The sequence below is a fragment of the Pantherophis guttatus genome, chromosome 2 (genome assembly GCF_059756535.1).
Source record: "Pantherophis guttatus breed Tessera chromosome 2, ASM5975653v1, whole genome shotgun sequence".
NCBI classification, from domain to species: Eukaryota; Metazoa; Chordata; class Lepidosauria; order Squamata; family Colubridae; genus Pantherophis; species Pantherophis guttatus.
In genome coordinates this window covers 283770759-283779816 of record NC_142064.1, presented here as the reverse complement: position 1 = coordinate 283779816, position 9058 = coordinate 283770759, and the positions used below count along the sequence as shown (strand labels likewise).

Below are 9058 nucleotides of genomic sequence, written 5' to 3'. Positions count from 1 at the left end.
GAATCGGCTGGTGTCTTTGGAGATTCGGGATAATGTCAGCATTCCAGAAAACCCCCAACTCCCAGTAAAGATGGGGAAGCAGGCATTTTCCAAAGTTCTCTTTACTAGAAATAGGTAAACTGGCACATCTAGGAAATCCTGAATCTGAAAAACCCGGGCTTTCCTTCAGTAATACAAAGCTCCCCAAACCACCCCCTTTCTCCTCAATCGATCACATGTTCCAATCAACGTCCGTTCCACCTCGACCCAGCACCTGACCCTCCTCCTCCAGATGCTGGATCACCCTGACCTTGACCGATAGGAAGAATGCTATTATGTCTACTAATTCCTCTCTCCTAAATCCTCTCTCCTACTTTCCCACACATGAGGAGGTGGCAGCATTGAAGCTTCCGGCCTAATATGGCTTCCAAGGCTGACATAGAGATTATGCAAACGATGTAAAAACCAGAAAGTCCAATTCTGGGATTGTTGTATTGTTTGGAGGGGCTTTAATTGGATGGAAGTCCAGGAAGCAAACAACTGTCGCCATTTCTACTGCAAAGGCAGAATTTATTGCTTTGTCTGAACTCTGTTCAGAGGTAACGTGGTATGTACAGCTGTTACAGGATTTAAATGTAAAGGTAAATGAAGCTGTAATGGTGTATGAAGCTGTAATGCTGCCTGCATTAAAATGGCAACAGGTGACAGAGTAAAGAGTAGAAGCAAGCATGTGGACATTAAATATTGGAATGTCAGGGAAGCCATAAAATGTAAATTAATTCACTTGCTTCACTGTTCTTCAGAGGACAATTTGGCAGACATAATGACCAAGCCATTGGGTGGAGTGCACCATGGAAAGAATATTAAGTTAATTGGATTAATGTCCCTTCCAGTCATGAAGGGAGGAGTGTCAGATTATTCATGAACTGGCAGAGACATGGTAACAAAGTCTGCCAATGGGAGCTGAGACAGACTGGAGCCAGGGCGTGTCTTAGTCTGCAGCTTCTGAGTCTGTGCAGAGAAACAAAATTGAAACCAGTCTGAACTAGTCTGTTCTGCTGAAATTAAACTAACTGTTCTCTCCTGCTTGTGTTTGACTTGTAACTGCTACAAGGTTGGAAGAAATCTGCTGTTGGTATTGTAAATTTACTTCATGTATTATTATGTATATAAAGAAGTTAATGAATCCTGCTGCATCAGTTTTCCTGTGTGTCAGAGGTGGTATTCAAAAGGTTCTGACCAGTTCTAGATAATCGGTAATGGAAATTTTGAGTAGTTCAGAGAACTGGTAAATACCACCTCTGACCGGCCCCACCCCATCTATTCTCTGCCAGATGATCGGAAGGAAATGGGGATTTTGCAGTAACCTTCCCCTGGAGTGGGGAGGGAATTGAGATTTTACAGTATCCTTCCCTTGCCACACCCACCAAGCCATGCCCACCAAGCCATGCCACACCCACCAAGCCACGCCCACAGAACCAGTAGTAAAAGTTTTTGAAACCCACGACTGCTGTGTGTGCTTTCTGGATTTAATTTCTGCAACAAACTCTGACAACTTTAGAGAAATGATCTATTGGGATCCTAATATTAAATCAATATATTTCCTGTGTAATCAGAATCCAACAATTATATATAATATGCTGCTTTTTTGGAGGAAATTAGTTCAGTTGAGCTTCTCTTATGTGGTCTGATTGTGGTAGATTCGGGGATGATTTAAAAAATACTATTTTTATTCTTTTTTTTTTATTGAAAAAGTTTTTCAAATACAAATTTTCCCCCTTTCCCCCCCCCTCCTCCCTAACCCCCCTCACCCCCCCTTCCCCTTTGACTTCTTCATAATAAAACCCAAATTCGTAACAGATTATATCATGCTTTACTATCCACTTACTCCATCTCCATATACTGACCCTTTCTTTCTAATAAAATTATCATACCCCCCTTATACTATACTATAATATGCATTTCAAAGTGAGATTCTATTATAACAATGTCTAATAACTCCTGATTTAACATAATAATATTATTATATCTCCCAATTTAACAATTTCTGCTCATGATCTATCCTTTTACTACCCCCCATACGATATAATATTTCAAAGCATACTTCCACTCTAAGGCTATTCAATAAATCCTAATTTAACACTTGTTCAGTTCAACTACCCATTTCCTTCCCCCCCTTCATTACATATATTCACATCTAAACATAATATCCCTTTTCTTTAAACTAAACAATCCATAACCTAACCTATCTCCACCCACTTTCCTACAAAATTACCATAATTATTCTTAATATCTTTATTTTTCTGCCCACTCCCCTAGAAAAATACTCCCTTATGTAAATAAAATCCTAAAAGAAAAAAACTTTAAACTTGTAATCCATATAGCATCTTCTGTAATATCTTTCAACTGGATGATAAACTCCATCACCCGTGTTAGGGTAACATCGCATCCTTGTTCCAGCAGTATTTTCAGTATCTTCAATTGCCATCTGCCCCCATCAGTAACAAGTATCTTCATATTGGAAGAAAGAAAGAAAAAAAAAAAAAACCCCGACAACCACCCGAGTGACTTTATAATTATATTCCATATAATGTTTATGGAGGTGTCTTTTATCCAGATTATTAGTTCCAACCATCATAATAGGGTAACAACCAGATCTTCTGCGTGCCACGATCCAGTAGATCTCTCGCCATATAACTCAGCATACAAGTAATATATTTATCCGGAAATCCAAAAACAAACAAACAAGATGTTTCCAACCATTCAATTTATGGCCTTTTTCACATCCCAAAATAATTCAGCACTGCAGAGATCTGCCCTATCCTCAGGATAAAATAAACCAATACTTTGCCAATTATCATTTCATATGTTCAGTCCTCTCATAAGTAACTGGCATTGCACTGTTGTTTAGTTTAAAAGTTTTTATATTTGTGAGACCTACTTCTTCTTTTCTTGACTTTTTGTGGGTTGGATCTCCATCCTAAATTCCTTTCTGTAGGTTGTGTATCAACTATTTGGTTTTGCTGATGTATAACTTGATCCTGTTGGGTTTGCTTTTGTGGCTGAGATCTTTCTGGTTCTGTAAATTGTATATCAACTGAATGACTTCCATGCTGGTTTGTGGCTTGACAAATCATTGCATTAAGGTCCGGAACCGCCTCTCTTATATTAAAAAATCCAGCTGAGACCTCTGAAAGAGAATCCAAGAGCGGCTCATCTGTGGAGACCTCTTTAACTTGTTGTTTCTTCATTGTCTCCATCTCCTTCTGCTTTTCTTGAATTTCTGTCTCTTGTTGATTTTGCTTTTTAAGTACCTTATGATAAAATTCTTCCGCTTTTTCAACAGTATTTAACTGATATCTTACTCCTTGATATCTCAGTATTATACCCACTGGGACATCCCACCTGAATAAAATATTTTGTCTTCTTAACTCAGACACCAAGAGTCCAAATTTCTTTCTATCTCTTACCATTTTAGGCGGCAATTCCTTATATATCCAAATTTTTCTCCCATTCAGTTGTAAAGTAGAATTAAAAGATTTTTGTACAATATCATTTCTTATCTCTTTATCTGTAAAATAAATCACCACATCTCTAGGCAGTTGCCTTTGCTTTGCAATCCAGGAATTCACTCTATAAGCCTTATTAATTTTACTAAATACCTCCTCAGGATGAACCTTTAAGATCCCAGCCAAAACTTGAGCAGATGTTTTTCTTAAATCATCACTGTTATTTTCCTGTAAGCCTCTGATTCTGATCGCAAATTCTGTAATCCTGTATTGCAGCATTACAACCTCTCTTTCAATTCCTTGCTTTATATCTTCTGCATTATAAGTCTCGTGACCAGCTTCCTCTTTAGACTTTAGTTCTGAGCTATTATCTCGAATATTTATTAAGTCCTTTTCAATTCTTAATATTTTATTGTCCAAATTATCAATTTTCTCCATTTTAGACTCTAACAATTTAATATTTGTATCCAACTTTATAATAATTTCTGAAAAACCATTAGTCACTGTTACAATCTTTTGTTGCAAGTTGTCATACTTTTGTTGTATCATTTCTTTAATTTCCTGCCTTAAATTTTCAAATTTCTGGTTCACAGTCTCATAATATTTTGCCATTTCCTCCTGAATAAATTCTTTTAAATTAGAACCATTCTGCAGAGTCTGTAGGCTCAGAGCTTGTTCAAACAGTTGTAGGTGGGGGAGCACCCCCCCTTCTTGTCTATCAGATTTAATTAGTAACGCCATCCTTCCAACAAACTCTTCTTTTTTACCCCCCAAACAAGATCAAGTACAAATCTCCAAGAAGAGAGGAACTTAAAATAACTATTTTTCTTTCAAATTGTAGCCAGCACTATATATTCCGCTACTTTGTATCTGTTATGGAAGGACTCTTACTTTCAGCTTTCTTCTACTTCCCAAGCCTCAGCGGCCATTTTAAAGCTTTTTTTTTCCTTCTCTTTCACTTTAAAATGCTTGTAAGTTCATTAGGGATACTTGCGATTTAGGGTGCCAAGTCCAAGTCTCATCTTTTTTAAATAAGTCCATCTGTTAGATTCGTTAGTTAATCCGGTTCCAGCGCCTAGCTCTGCAAAAAAAAAGCAGAGTGCACCCGATGCCCGGAGCAGCGGCGAGGGACAATAGAGAGCTCGAACCTGCTCGTCCCCAAGAGTTAAAAAAAGACTCTGGGGACTTTGCAGATGGCTCTACCCACCCCTGCCCGCTCAGACTCACATTTCCATCAGGAAATGGAGTTTTTCAAGCCGCCTTTCAGATGTAAAGGCGGCTCTTTTACAGGCAACGGGGCGGCAGTCACGGAGGACCGTCTGGCGGCGCCGGAAGCCAGACAGGAAGTCCAATACTATTTTTATTCTTAATGCTAATTGCATTTTACTTATTTATTTTTTTAAAAAAAATCTACTTTTTTCAGATCAGTAATAAAATTACTTCGGATGATCTGAGTGATAAAAGTCAATTCCCTTTTTCCCATCCGATGCTCCCCAAAGAAACGGTCCTATACCCAGGAATTGTCCAACTGCTCCTTCATTTTGGATGGACCCTGATTGGTCTCTTTGCTTCGGACACAGAGAAGGGAGAGAATTTCATGAGGACTTTTACTCCTATGCTTGTCAAGAATAGAATTTGTGTTGTTATATCACAACAATTCTCAGCGACTGGAAATACAGGAGTCCTCAGCGATGCCATCTTTAAGTGGAAACAAGTCAATGTCTTTGTTCACTTCGTAGGATTTGATTCCATTTTTGACAGAATTCTTCCTTTCCATTTAACGCTCAAGCGTTTGCCAGGACCCGTTGAAGGGAAAATCTGGATCATGACAACACTTGGAGTGTATGTAATGAAAAAGCAGAGGCTTCTCAAGTATGTCCATAGTATTTGGACCTTTTCTCTTCAGTGGAAAAAGAGTTGGAACGATGATGATGCCTATAAAAGATATTTCTTTGTGGAAAGTGAATTTCAAGTTGAGTATTTTCACTGTTCTGTTTCAAAGCACATATTTTCTATCAAAGGCCGGAGAAAATGCACCCAGAAAGTACCACTGGAGACAAAAGAGGAAAAGAATAGGATGTGGATCCCAAATGAGGGCTATACTTACAGTGTCCTTAAGATTCTGTCCCATGCCTTAAAAGCTGCATCCAAACCCCAGAGGAGAAGGGAGAAGGGAGAAGAGAGGCTGGGGGCTCCAAGGCTGCAACCATGGAAGGTATGGGGTCCCATCAAGGATCCATCAAACTAAATTCCTTTTCAGGGTCTTTGGGGCTCTCAGAGCTTGTTTGTTTAACATCTTAAGCTTCTGAACAACATCTCGTACTTATTGGAAGAGCATTGCATCTTCCCTTCTACAACCATTTTCTATATTCAAAAAAAAAATGTTCCTAGACTCCATCTGATTTTCAGCTCCTGTAAACTGAAATGGCTCTTTTCCTTGTCTTTCCTCAAGGCTAAAAGAGGTTCCTCTGATCTCTTCCTTGCCTTCTTTCTTTTTGCTTAAAGCTGATGAATATATATATATTCATATTTGGCTGAAAAATGCCTGCGTTGGCGTCTTTATAACATTTATCTTCTCAGACTTCAAAGGTATTATTCCAGCACTTTTTTAAACATGCTTGTTCGTTTGCAACTGAATGAGGTTTGATTAAACAGTAGCCTCTTCTCCCACTATTCACAATAATGTTCAGTGCAAATGAGTTTGGTTCAATATTTTTAATTTAATTAATAAAATAAAAATAAATATTGGGGGCTTGTAAGCATTTCAGGAGGTATTCATGGGGGAAAAAAGAGAGCAGGATTTTTCAAAATTGGCAGCAAAACAGTATTTCCAGGATTGAAACCTGCTAGAAACAAATTGAGGAAGCGAATTCCATGAAAATAGGATTGGGGTAGAGCTGTATCACGTAAGGGGCAGATTCTGTTATAGATTTGCAGACTTTCAAGCTTTAGAATAGCAGCCGAAGATGGAAAGTGGCTAGATTACAATCCACCAACATGATGAACTGCCTGGAGAGAAAAATGAAGAATATCAGTGGACCGAAGTAAGAAAACCAAGCTAACTACAGAATGGGAAGGAGGAGGAAATATTAAGAAAAAACATCCTGAAAGATTGTGGAATATACACTAAGGAAGAAGGGATTTAGAAACCGTAAGAAAAAGTCCGGGAGTGACCATTGTGAATGACGCAAGGGAGCAAACCAAAATGCAGATTGCCAGGCTGAGCTTTCCTTCTTGATCCATATTTTTTTAGAAAGCAGCTGAGAAACTGTCTTCCTTTTCAATTGGCAAGTCCTCTCTTCCGAAGTCATCCGTTTCTCGCGAGTCTCACGGTCCCATCTCAATCGAGTCCTGCTTGGTCTGTCCTTCCTAAAAGGGTGGGGGCTCCAGCTTCTCCATCAGGGACTTGATTCAGCTTGTTCCATTAATCAGTTTGGTGGTGGCGATGACGTATTCAGTGCCCCCGTCTTCCATGTGAGAGAGGAACAGGAGGGCTGCGATTTTGGCGTAGGTCATGCCTCCCAGAAAGAAGACGAGAGTGACATGGTTTTCTCCATGCTGGTGCTTTTTCTGAAGCCCGGTTGGCAGCTGCTGCCTCTCTTCAAAATGTGGACCAGGAAGTATTTTTAAGATTTCTTCAATGCTTCGTCAACCTGGCCGGACAAGCAACTGTGCCAGATGAACGCTTAGAGGCACATAACCACTGTAGACGTAAGAGATATTGTTTGGGTTCTGCTCTTTGATGTTGTCCATACACAGATGCAAAGTTTTCCAGATGGTTGGGTAGTTGTTCCGACTGCCCAGCCAGGGCTTCAAAAGTCCAGCCTTTTCTAGGCTATTCAAGGTCAGGATGTGTTTGTAGCCATAAGTCTGGAGAATTTCCCTCTTGTAATGATCCAGCACCTTCTGCTTTAAGCTGCTGTTGCACACCGACTGCAGGCAAATGAGCCTCAGTATCTTAATCAAAGGATACTTTCGGGCAATGCAATCTTCTATGTAGCTGTTGACCTTATCGGTATCTATCCCAGACATAAATTCTTGCTCCACGGTTAAATTATCGAAGAAGTCTTCAGAGGTGGTGATGTCTTTCATGAGCTCCGCGATGGAGGTATGGTTCCCCAAAGAGCTTCTGGCAGCCTACATGTGCGGCAGCTGTGAGACAAACTGCTTGATCTCCCCCACGGTTTTGGCGTGGTGCCTTTCCTCAAAAGCAGCTGAAATGATTTTGGCTTTCTTGCTCAAGACGCTGCCCACAGCATTGAGGTTCTTGTTGCAGATCTCCGTGTACAGCTTCTCCGCGGAGTTCAGCTGCAGCTTCTTGGCCTCGGTGGGGAGCTCCTTCACAGCCTCCCCCTGCTTCTTGGGTTAAATTTTTCAGGGGGAAGTTTTATGTAGGTGTTCTGAATTCTATATATTTCATCAATTAGGCCCTCATAAGTCAGCTGGGTAGCCAGAGGAGAGACCAAATCCACGTTGTGATCCAGCAGCAGAAGGGTATCGAAGATGGGCAGGATTGTGTTCTGGATCCCCAAAAAGTCCCTTTTCATGCGGACCATCATGTTTGCCACATGCCATGCGCACTCTCCTTTTCCAAAGATGAGTGGGATGGTTCCGTAGAGAGCCTGGAGCATCATGAGTCCTTTCACAGCATGGTAGAGGCAGGTCTGGTCATTTTCTAGGTAACACTTCTTAAAGGCGTTTTCTGACTCCATGGACAAGAGGTCGCTGTCAAAGGGAATGAGGAGGTCCAGGCTGCATTCCTCTCGGTGAATAAAACAGTGCAACACACCCAGTTCTTTGAGGCGCTGTTTGCACAACAAACTGTGATGCGGAACAAACAAGATGTAGAAATCCCGCCGCGGACAGCGGATTTTGTCTTCACCGAGCACATTGTCTGCAATTATGTTCATGAATTCTAACCTGGGCCTGACAAAGAAAATAATGTTCTTGACATTAGCCGGTGGAAGGTGACCCCCTTTGAGGGTGAACATTTTCTCCACCTCATGTTCCTTCAGAAGAGAATATTGCACAATCAATCCAAAGGGCCCAGTAATATACTCATCCCACATAATGGCCTTGGATCCGGTGCATTTGTCGAGGAAGGCGCGCAGCTCCCTCCGCCTGGCTTCCCGCAGCACCGTCAATGGGACGTGGCCCGAGCTGAGGTGAGCCACCATGGCTGCTGCGCTGCACTCAAAGCTGATGGATATTTTTCTGCAATGTCTTCTCTAAGTGTGTTTTCTACAAGAGGACATGAAATGATTCCACTGGATCATTAATAGCATTATCGCCAAATTAATAATAGGGATATTATCGTATCATTAAAAGATTACTGCTACTTTATTATAATAAGTAACCATTATCTATATAAAACAATGTGAGAAAAATCACAAAGATACAGTCATCTATCGAGTACTAGATGCTAAAAATTAGTTCATTTCCAAATGGATTTTACTTATGCACTTCTCTCTATCACAAAATCATATTTTTATTTTCTGGAAGCTGGAATTTTTTTTAAGGAGATCAAAATAACTTTGTATAAGCATTATTATAATATTTGCATCACAAAA

At 40.3% G+C, this 9058-nt stretch overlaps 1 pseudogene; it reads right to left on the bottom strand.

Annotated features, from left to right (window-relative positions):
* Positions 1-6857: 6857 nt before the first annotated feature.
* Positions 6858-8665, bottom strand: LOC148116050 (vacuolar protein sorting-associated protein 33A pseudogene; annotated as a pseudogene).
* Between the last annotated feature and the right edge of the window lie 393 nt (positions 8666-9058).